The sequence below is a fragment of the Chionomys nivalis genome, chromosome 11 (genome assembly GCF_950005125.1).
Source record: "Chionomys nivalis chromosome 11, mChiNiv1.1, whole genome shotgun sequence".
Lineage (NCBI taxonomy): Eukaryota > Metazoa > Chordata > Mammalia > Rodentia > Cricetidae > Chionomys > Chionomys nivalis.
In genome coordinates, this window is record NC_080096.1 from 76,378,301 (window position 1) to 76,387,726 (window position 9,426).

General features: G+C 38.7%; 1 pseudogene; it reads left to right on the forward strand.

Moving 5' to 3' along the window:
* The first annotated feature begins 8,405 nt into the window (after positions 1-8,405).
* On the forward strand, positions 8,406-8,888 carry LOC130884380 (60S ribosomal protein L21-like; annotated as a pseudogene).
* The last annotated feature ends 538 nt before the right edge of the window (positions 8,889-9,426 follow it).

Consider the following 9,426-nt stretch of genomic DNA (forward strand, 5'->3'; position numbering starts at 1 on the left):
TTTGAATTGCTAATGAATTATGAATCATTACCATGCTTTTATAAGTCTAAAGAATTGTTTTTGTCCATTTGTGGCTACAAAAAAGTAGTACATATTCACATAGTTTATACTGCACTGTTGCCTAATGTCCTCTGTAGAAGAGTCAAACACTAAAGTAAGAAGGAAAGCCAAACTCAGCAATGATTTGTGTGTGATGAATGCAGGCATACAGGCTCACTGAGACCAGAGGATATTTCTGTCTTTCTTTAGGTCCATGTACTCTTTAAAGATTACTGCCCTCCCCCGCCAAAAAAATGAGCAAAAGAGAACTGGGTTTCAACTGATAATCACACATTTTTGGCTACACATTGGCTCTTGCACATCCCCCTTCTGAAACCTGACTTTAACATACATAAGATTAATGACTTATGAGATGATGACTATAACTTTTCCTTGCTATGACACCCTGTCCTGTCAGGCTTTCCAGTCTGAGTGGGGCCATCTTAGCCTCTCTCTAGAAGGCTTTTCTTTTCTTTTCACTACTGTCTTCCCCTCAGAATGGAACATCATCTCTGGCTGTCAAAGTGGTAACAGGCGGCCGGATATTCTCATTTACACACAACTCTGTCCATCATTGGGACTCAGCATATCCAGTGGCCATTTACCACACACCGTTAATATGTTTGCTGTATTTTGTTGGCGGAATACGAAAGTTCATCAGCAAGCCTCCACACAGGGAAAACATATTGAAAAGAGCATTACAGATCTGTCAGGCTGAAGTTTATGGCTTTTCTCAGTAATACACTGTAAGTAAAACAAGGCCTGATTGAGGCAGCCTCCTGGTTTACTCATTTGCCAAAGTGTAAAGAATGTTAATGCTGAATTTATCTGCCTGCCTTCGACAGACAGGGGTGGGGAGTAGGGGAGCAGATTGCTTTGACTTAAGGGTATTACAGACAAGCTTGCAAGTTCTGAAGCTTTCAGCAGGTTTGGCCTCTTATCTTCTTATCGTCTTATGGATTTTGGAGATGTAGTACCCTGGAGTTTTAATACACAGTTTGCAAATCCTCCTTTTTAAACCAAGGCATTGAAATGCAATGGAGAGCCAAGAGAAAAAGGAAATATTTGCAAAGGTATGACACTGCAGAGAAATCTAATAAATAAAGAAGATGAAAGTAAAATGGAAGTGAGATTCATTAACCCGAGTTGTGAAGTATGATGGATGCAACAATCTTTACACCTTTCTTATTCCTCCACAGGCAAATTCCCCTATGGTCCAGGTTTCTTCTTTGTGAGGGAATTATACCCTCTGAATAGGACTTTGTAATTGCCAACTCTATCTACAGCTATTCTGAAATTCTGTAAGATTAAATTAAAGCATTAAGAACATGAATTTTTAAAAATGCTTTATGTTTCTTCTCTTAGGCAAATGTAGGAAGTTTACATAGATGGAATCTATTTCTGAGCACTAGAACAGATCTGATTTTCTGATTTGGGGAAGGTTGGATTTTTTTTTTTTTAGTGGGAATTTCACAGAGAGGTTGGGACTCAATCTCAGGTGAAATTAGTATTAACTGATGTTATCTCACAGCAGGAAGTCAATCACTGTCCCTTCAGGAAGGCTTATCCACAGCATTCACCTTGTCTTCTTCCTGAGCAGGCATTTGCTATTCTAGCAGCCAGAATCTATTTCTCATCCCAGCGGCATCAGTTGTGGGTCACCTGGCTAATGCTGAGGCCATTCCACATTCCAAAGGCATAGAGTTGCGGTCATTTGACATTCCAGAAGCAATCTGAAGCTGCAAGTCATTCATTATGCCATGGTTAGTTTGTGGCCTGAGGAGAGAAGAGCTTTAGTTTGTGCTTCTTGAGATTAGAAAGTGCAAGGAACATGTAGCTCTGCTAGCATCAGAAGGATGGTGATGGAAAAAAAAATAGAAAATAAAATTTAAGTGCAGAATACCTTTAAGTAGTTCTCAGAGAGCAGGATATGGTAGGTACTGGCGCACATGAAGTCAAAGACAGAGGTTTTAAAGAAAATATAGTTCAAGAATAAATCTAAGTCAGATAAACAAACTGCTTTTATTTTCTAAGTAGATTAAAAGTGAGAAAGGTTTGTCATAAGGCACAAATGTTTTAAATCCCCTAATTTCAGTAAAGATTCTGGCTCTCTTTCCTGTTACTTTCTTGATGTTGAGTGATTTGTTCATACTTTTTAAATGTTAATTTTATCTATGAAATATAGTTGTGTCAACCAGATAAAATGCCATTTCAAAGTATCATCCTTAAGTATGTTGAGCACGTCTTCATATGTTGGAGCTGGTTCAGTGAGTCAAGTATTTGCTCTGTAAGTGTGAGGACATGAATTAACATTCTCAGCCCCCAAGGTAAAGTACAGGTGTGTCAGCACAGGTCTGGAACTCTAGTATATAGTGAGGGTTAAGGACATAGATTGATGCTGGATTCAGTGGCTAATTATTCTAACCAATTGCTTCAGTGAGAGAACAGGTTAATTTTTTTTAAGTAGAGAGTTATAAGGGAAGACACCAGATTTTTATTTGTGTCCCCCCCACACACACACCACACCACACCACACATACTCATGCCATATACACGCATGCAAACAACCTATACTTACAGACAGGAACAATATATATATAGACATACAAAAATAAGAGATTTGTGGATTTAACATCATAAATTTGTTGATTAGGAAATACTCAAAATGAGAAAACATTTTTAATATAGCATAAATAACCACTTGCTTTTTGTGTCACTTGTTAAAAAAATATTATTAACATAATTTGTTATTCATTCTTTGGCAATTTCACATGATGCACTCCAATCCTACTCATTTCCCAGTCCTTACAAGTTCACCTTTCACCCATATAGTCTCCCGCAAATCACCAAAGAAAAACAAAACAAAATAGAAATAATTAAAAAAACACCCAAACAACCACCCAACAAACAAACAAACAAACAAACCGAAAAAAAAAAGAAAGAAAGAAAGAAAGAAAGAAAGAAAGAAAGAAAGAAAGAAAGAAAGAAAGGCTGTGCAGCTCAGGCAGGCAAAAGATACCCAGAGTACAGCCTTGGTCCTCAAAGGCCAGGCTTGTCCGAAACCATACACACGCCTACCTGATGACATGATGCTTAGGTGAGTGAAAGACACACTCAAGGCCACCTGGGTCCTCACAAGCAGGCCTGCCTAAAGGCATCCACAGGTCTGCCCAGCACCAGGTAGTAGGTTGCCAATTTGATGAGCAAGCAAATGGTAGAGAAATGGGAGAGAAAGTGAGGAGGAAATGGTTCATGTGCTGTGGTCAAAGCCATATATGAACAAGCTAGGGACTGAGAAACGTACTGATGTTGGCAGCCTGCTTACTACAGAGGCCAAGGTGATGTCTGGGTCTGGGCTGCTGCCTAAGGTCATGTCTGGTTGTGTGGTCCCTACTGCAGCTGGTGTCTGCATTGATTTCCATGACTTTTTTTTTTTGCCATAAAGGCCACATGGATGCCCATGATCTGGGTCACCACCTGTGGCCATTTTGTCCAAGTACTGTTCTGCTACTGGAGTCATGTTGATCTGAGTAGCCTGTGACATCTATGACCAAATAACTGCCAGGGGCCATGTCTGGGTTCATGGTCCTGCAGCAATCAGGGCCTGTGTTGATGTCCATATCTTCACTAACTATTGAAGGCTGTGTCGATTCCTGGGTTCTGGTAAAACAACTGATTCCATGTTGGTATCAGCAGGTCTTGTGTACACTGAGGCCATGCTAATCTAGATGACCTGCGCTGCCACCTGGGACATTTGTGACATCCAAGTCCAGGCTGTAGTATAGGACTATGTCTGGGTCTAAGGCTCTACTGCAGCCAGGATCAGGGTTGATATTCATGGCTCCTGATACTATGAAAGGCTGTGCAAATATCTGGATTTGGACCATCTATTGAGGTCAATTGAGGATCTGAGAATCACAATGCTAACAGTGGGCATGCCAATGTGATTGTTCTGAACTGCATCTTGAGGCCATGATGACATCCAATCCCAGGCTTGTCTGTGTCTGTGGTCCTACCATTGTTGAGTTCTGTGTTGATGTACATAACCCATGGCCCCACAAAAGACTATACAGGAACCCAGTGTCTGAGTGGTCACCTGTAGCTATGTTTGTGTCTGGGGACCATGCCAAGCCAATGTCGTGAAGATTGGGTAACCTGCACTGCACATGAGGCCATGGAGGAGATTGGGCCCAGGCTGTGTCTGTGGGTCATGTCTGGGTCTGTGCCCAATAGCAGCCATGATCTGGGTTGATGTTCATGGCTTTCATGGCCACCAGGGTCTTCGCAGACGCCTGGGGTTAGATAACCAACTGAGAATATGTTGGCATCTGAGGGTCTTGTTTTCACAAGGCTATACTGAATTGGGTAACCTGTGATGCCACATGAATCCACGGTGACATCTGGGCATGAACTGCTTCCAAAGGTCATATTTGGGTCCCAGTTCCTTTTACAGTTGGGATCTGTAAAGATAACCATGCCCCATGTTAAAACAAGACATTGTAAGAAGCTTGCCCGTTAAAATCTAAGGGCAGTACTGAGCTGGCCCCACCCTTCACTGGCCCAGAGAGAGGTGGTCTTATCCCTCCCTGGACACTGCAACAGGAGAACTAACCCCACCTAACCATGAGAAGTCTGCCTCCTCCCTCAGAGTGATGGCACAATCCCTCACCAAAAACTTGGGAGAGCTGGCCCCAATGGACATAAAACTAGGAGAGCTGGCTTTGCCTCTTGCCTTAGAGGCTTGATCACAGTGGCCCAAAATGACCAGCTCAGCTACCAACCAGACATATATCTTCACTCTTGGCTTGGCCTACCCTAACACCTACCCCATCTATGACCTCCTGGAGTGTGCAAAAGGGAATGGTCCTTCGGAATAATAACCATATGATCTCCATTACTCAGAGCAACAGCAGGATATACAATAGGAGGGGTTGTGGTGAGAATCCAATAAAGGCATTATGCCAGAAACCTTGAACAAGACTCATTGCATAAAATCTTTTGTGGGTAGGGTTTATTGAACAAATGCCTGGCACACCGAAGCTCCTGAGACTAGGATGAATGAAGAGGTGATGGGAAGATAGAAGAGTGAGGGGGATTTTTGTTTGTTTGTTTGTTAATTTTCTGAGGGGATTCTTTTGCAAGAGATATTTCATTGTATGGGTTGCTAAGCTAAACCAACATATTTAATTAAAGGTATCTTGACTTCAAAATTTTGGTCTAAGTATTTGGTGCTTTGGAAAAGAGATTATTTGTTTCCACAGTGGATGAGAACCTATAGATTCCTTCCAGACGACTATGGTTATATTAACCAAGACCCACAAGAAGGTTGCCATAAACATCCCCCAAAATTGCTTTCCCCAATCAAAATCAGGAAGCAGTTGGAAGAAAGCTACACCCTAATCCCAAATATTTTTTATAAATGTTTGTATATATTTAAAGCAGGATATGTTATCAAGATTTACATTGTTATGAGGACTACTGAGAACTGAAGAACAATGGCAATGGGTTCTTGATCCTATTGCACGTAATGGCTTTGTGGGAGCCCAGGTAGTTTGGATGCTCACCTTAATAGACCTGGATGGAGGTGGGTGGTCCTTGGACCTCCCACAGGGCAGAGAAACCTGCTTGCTCTTTGGGCTGAGGAGGAAGGAAGACTTGATTGGGGGAGGGGGAGGGAATGGGAGGTGGTGGCGGGGAAGAGGCAGAAATCTTTAATAATTAAATTAATTAATTAATAAAAAAAATCAGCAAGAAAAAAAAAGAAAAGAAAAAAAAAAGATTTGCATTGTTATGGAGTTTGGTTTACTAATACAAATTTTAGGTCAATTTTGTTATATGTATATTTCTGCTCTTGATTAAGGCATTGTATTCGTGCTGTTCATTTAAAAATACAATGTATAATTTAAAATTACAGGTTAATAGAGAGTCATCTATAACAATCAAGCTAGTAGTGTTAGGTAGGTTTTCTAGATATGTAGAGATATATTTCAGTTAGATAGATATTCTTCATATCTTTCAAAGACAAATAGAATATGATATTTAAATGTTCTAAGAACTTATGAGTTTTCATGACAATGAAACACATAATTCTGGCAGCATTGTATGAATGTATTATGTTTTTCTTCTTTATTATTTGGTCAAAGGGTATTTAGGTTGTTTTTAGGTTCTGGCTATGACAAACATAGCTGCTATGAAAATAGTTGGGCACATGTCCTTGTGACACAATTGAGAATCCTATGGATGTATACCCAAAAGTGGTATTAGGGGTCTTGAGGAAAGTTGTTTCTTAATTTTCGGAGGAATCACCACACTGATATACAAAAGAGCTGTACCAACTTGCATTCTCACCATCAATGCAGAAGTGTATTTTTTTAACCCACAACCTTTGTAGCATAAGTTGTCATCAATGTTTTTGATCTTGGCCATCCTTAATAGGTGTAAAATGGAATCTCAGAGTTGTTTTGATTTGCATTTATCTGATGACTAAGAATGTTGAACACTTCACTAATTGTCTTTCAGCCATTTTAGATTCCTCTGTTGAGAGTTCTCTTTTTAGGTCTGTACTCCATTTTTATTGGATTATTTGTACTTTTGATGAGGAATTTCTTGAGTTCTTTCTATATTTTGGAGATCAGACCTCTGTATGGTATGGAATTAGTGAAGACCTTTTCCCATTCTGTAGGTTGTTGTTTTGTCTTGTTGATTATATCCTTTGCTTTACTGAAGCTTTTTAGTGTCAGGAGGTCCCATTTATTGATTGTTTCTCTCAGTGTTTCTGCTACTAGGATTATATTTAGGAAGTGGTCTCCTGTGCCAATGCATTCAAGTGTACTTTTCCCTTTCACTTCTCTAAGGTTCAGTGTGGCTGGCTTTATGTTGAAGTCTTTGATTCATTTGTAATTAAGTTTTGGGCATGGTGATAGAGATGGATATATTTTCCTCCTTTACATGTGCGATATCTAGTTATGCCAGCATAATTTGTTAAATAAGCTTTCTTTTTTCATTTGATATTTTTTGCTTCTTTGTCAAAAATCAGCTGTTTAAAGGTATGTGGATTAATATCTGGTCTTCAATTTAGTTCCATTGGTCTTCCTGTCTCTTTTTATGCACTATAACTGCTGAAGAAATAGAAACAATTATCAAAAGTCTTCAACCAATAAAAACCCAGGACCAGGTGGTTTCAGCTCAGAATTTAACAAGATTTTCAAAGAAGAATTAATACCAATACTCATGCAATTATTCCATACAATAGAAACAGAAGTAACATTGCCAAACTCTTTTTATGAGGCTACAATTTCCCTGATACCCAAACCACAGAAAGACATTACTAAGAATGAGAATCATAGACCAATCTCACTCATAAACATTGATGCAAAAATACTAAATAAAATACTGGCAAATTGAATCCAAGAACACATCAGAACCATCATCCATCTTGATCAAGTTGGATTCATCTCAGAAATGCAGGGATGGTTCAACATATGAAAATCTGTCAATGTAGTCCACCATAATAGCAAACTGAAAAATAAAAACCACATGATCACTTCATTAGATACTGAAAAAGCTTTTTACACATTACAACATCCCTTCATGATAAAGTTCTTGGAGAGAGCAGGGACACAATAAAATAAATATTAAAAATTAACAGAGTAACAAAAGTCATATAAAGATAGAAAATACACAGAGAGAATGGATTATGTTTATTATTGTGATTTCTATGATTTTTTTGACTTCAGAGAGGTATTTGATTCTGGGATCTGCTAAACTAAACCAACATATATATTTTAAATGTATCTTGCCTTCAAAATTTGAGTCTAAGGATATATTATTTTGGAAGAGAAGTTCTGCTTTTGTTTCCACAAAGGTTGGGAACCTGTGGATTTGTTTCAGACTAATGTGGTTTGAGGGAACAGGACAACCCTGAAAGCTCTCCTTAAACCCTAAAAATACTTTACCCAGCAAACAGAAGAAGGAAGTTTGGAGAAAATAATACCAAAATGTTCAAAATGATTATTTATAAATGTTTGTTTTCATTAAAAGAGAGATATGATATAGAGATGAATACTTTGTATTGGTATAAATATTGGTCTATCAATACAAATTTAAGGTTGATTTTGTTTCTGCTCTTGTTTAAGGCATTTTGTTTGTAAAGCTCATCAAAAATGTAATGTATAATTAAGAAATACAGGTTAATGGATAGTCATCTATAATAATCAAATTTTTATTCATATTTGTTAGGTTTTCTAGATATATGGAGATATATTTCAGTTAGATAAATTTCAACACTTCAAAGACCTACAGAATATGACATTTAAAAGATGTTAAGAGCTTTTTCAGCCACAGTAGCCATCTTTCAGCTTGCCAAAATGACAAACACAAAGGGAAAGAGGAGGGGCACTCGCTATATGTTCTCTAGGCCCTTTAGGAAACATGGAGTTGTTCCTTTGGCCACGTACATGTGAATCTACAAGAATGGCGATATTGTAGACATCAAGGGAATGGGCACTGTTCAAAAAGGAATGCCCCATAAATGTTACCATGGCAAAACCGGAAGAGTCTACAATGTCACCCAGCATGCTGTGGGCATCATTGTAAACAAGCAAGTTAAGGGCAAGATTCTTGCCAAGAGAATTAATGTGAAGATTGAACACATCAAGCACTCGAAGAGCAGAGACAGCTTCCTGAAGCGGGTGAAGGAGAATGACCAGAAGAAAAAGGAAGCCAAAGAGAAGGGCACCTGGGTTCAGCTGAAGTGCCAGCCTGCTCCACCCAGAGAAGCACACTTTGTGAGGACTAACGGGAAAGAGCCTGAGCTGCTGGAGCCCATTCCCTACGAATTCATGACCTGATGTACAAAAAGAAATAAAAGACCTGTACTATAAAGGTTTTTTTCTTAAAAAAATAAATAAATAAAAGATGTTAAGAACTTATACTTTTTTTGACAGCGAGACATATCTGCTCATGGCAGCACCAATTACTTCAAAGAGTTTAACACAAATTGAAGAATCTTGTTATGGAATTTGTTTTCAAAGTGACAAGGCTAGCCATTTTGGCAAGAATCTACTGTATATGCGTTGCTTTTATTGCATAATGAATGAAGTTGTTTCAGTCAATGGCTTAGCAGAATAAAGCCAAGGAGGAAATCCAAGGGGTGAGGGCAGAATTAAGGAGATGTAATATAGCTGCTGAAGGAAAAGGATTCTGGAAACTTTCCATTTAATCTCAGACTCATGGTGATACACAGGCTAATAGAAATACGTTAATTTAAGATGTAAAAGCTAGCTAGGAATATGTCTGTCCAAGCTATTGGCAAAACATTGTTGCAATTAATTTACCTTCTGTGTTATTATTCAGGTTTGAGTGACCAGGAAAGGAATATGCAGTCTC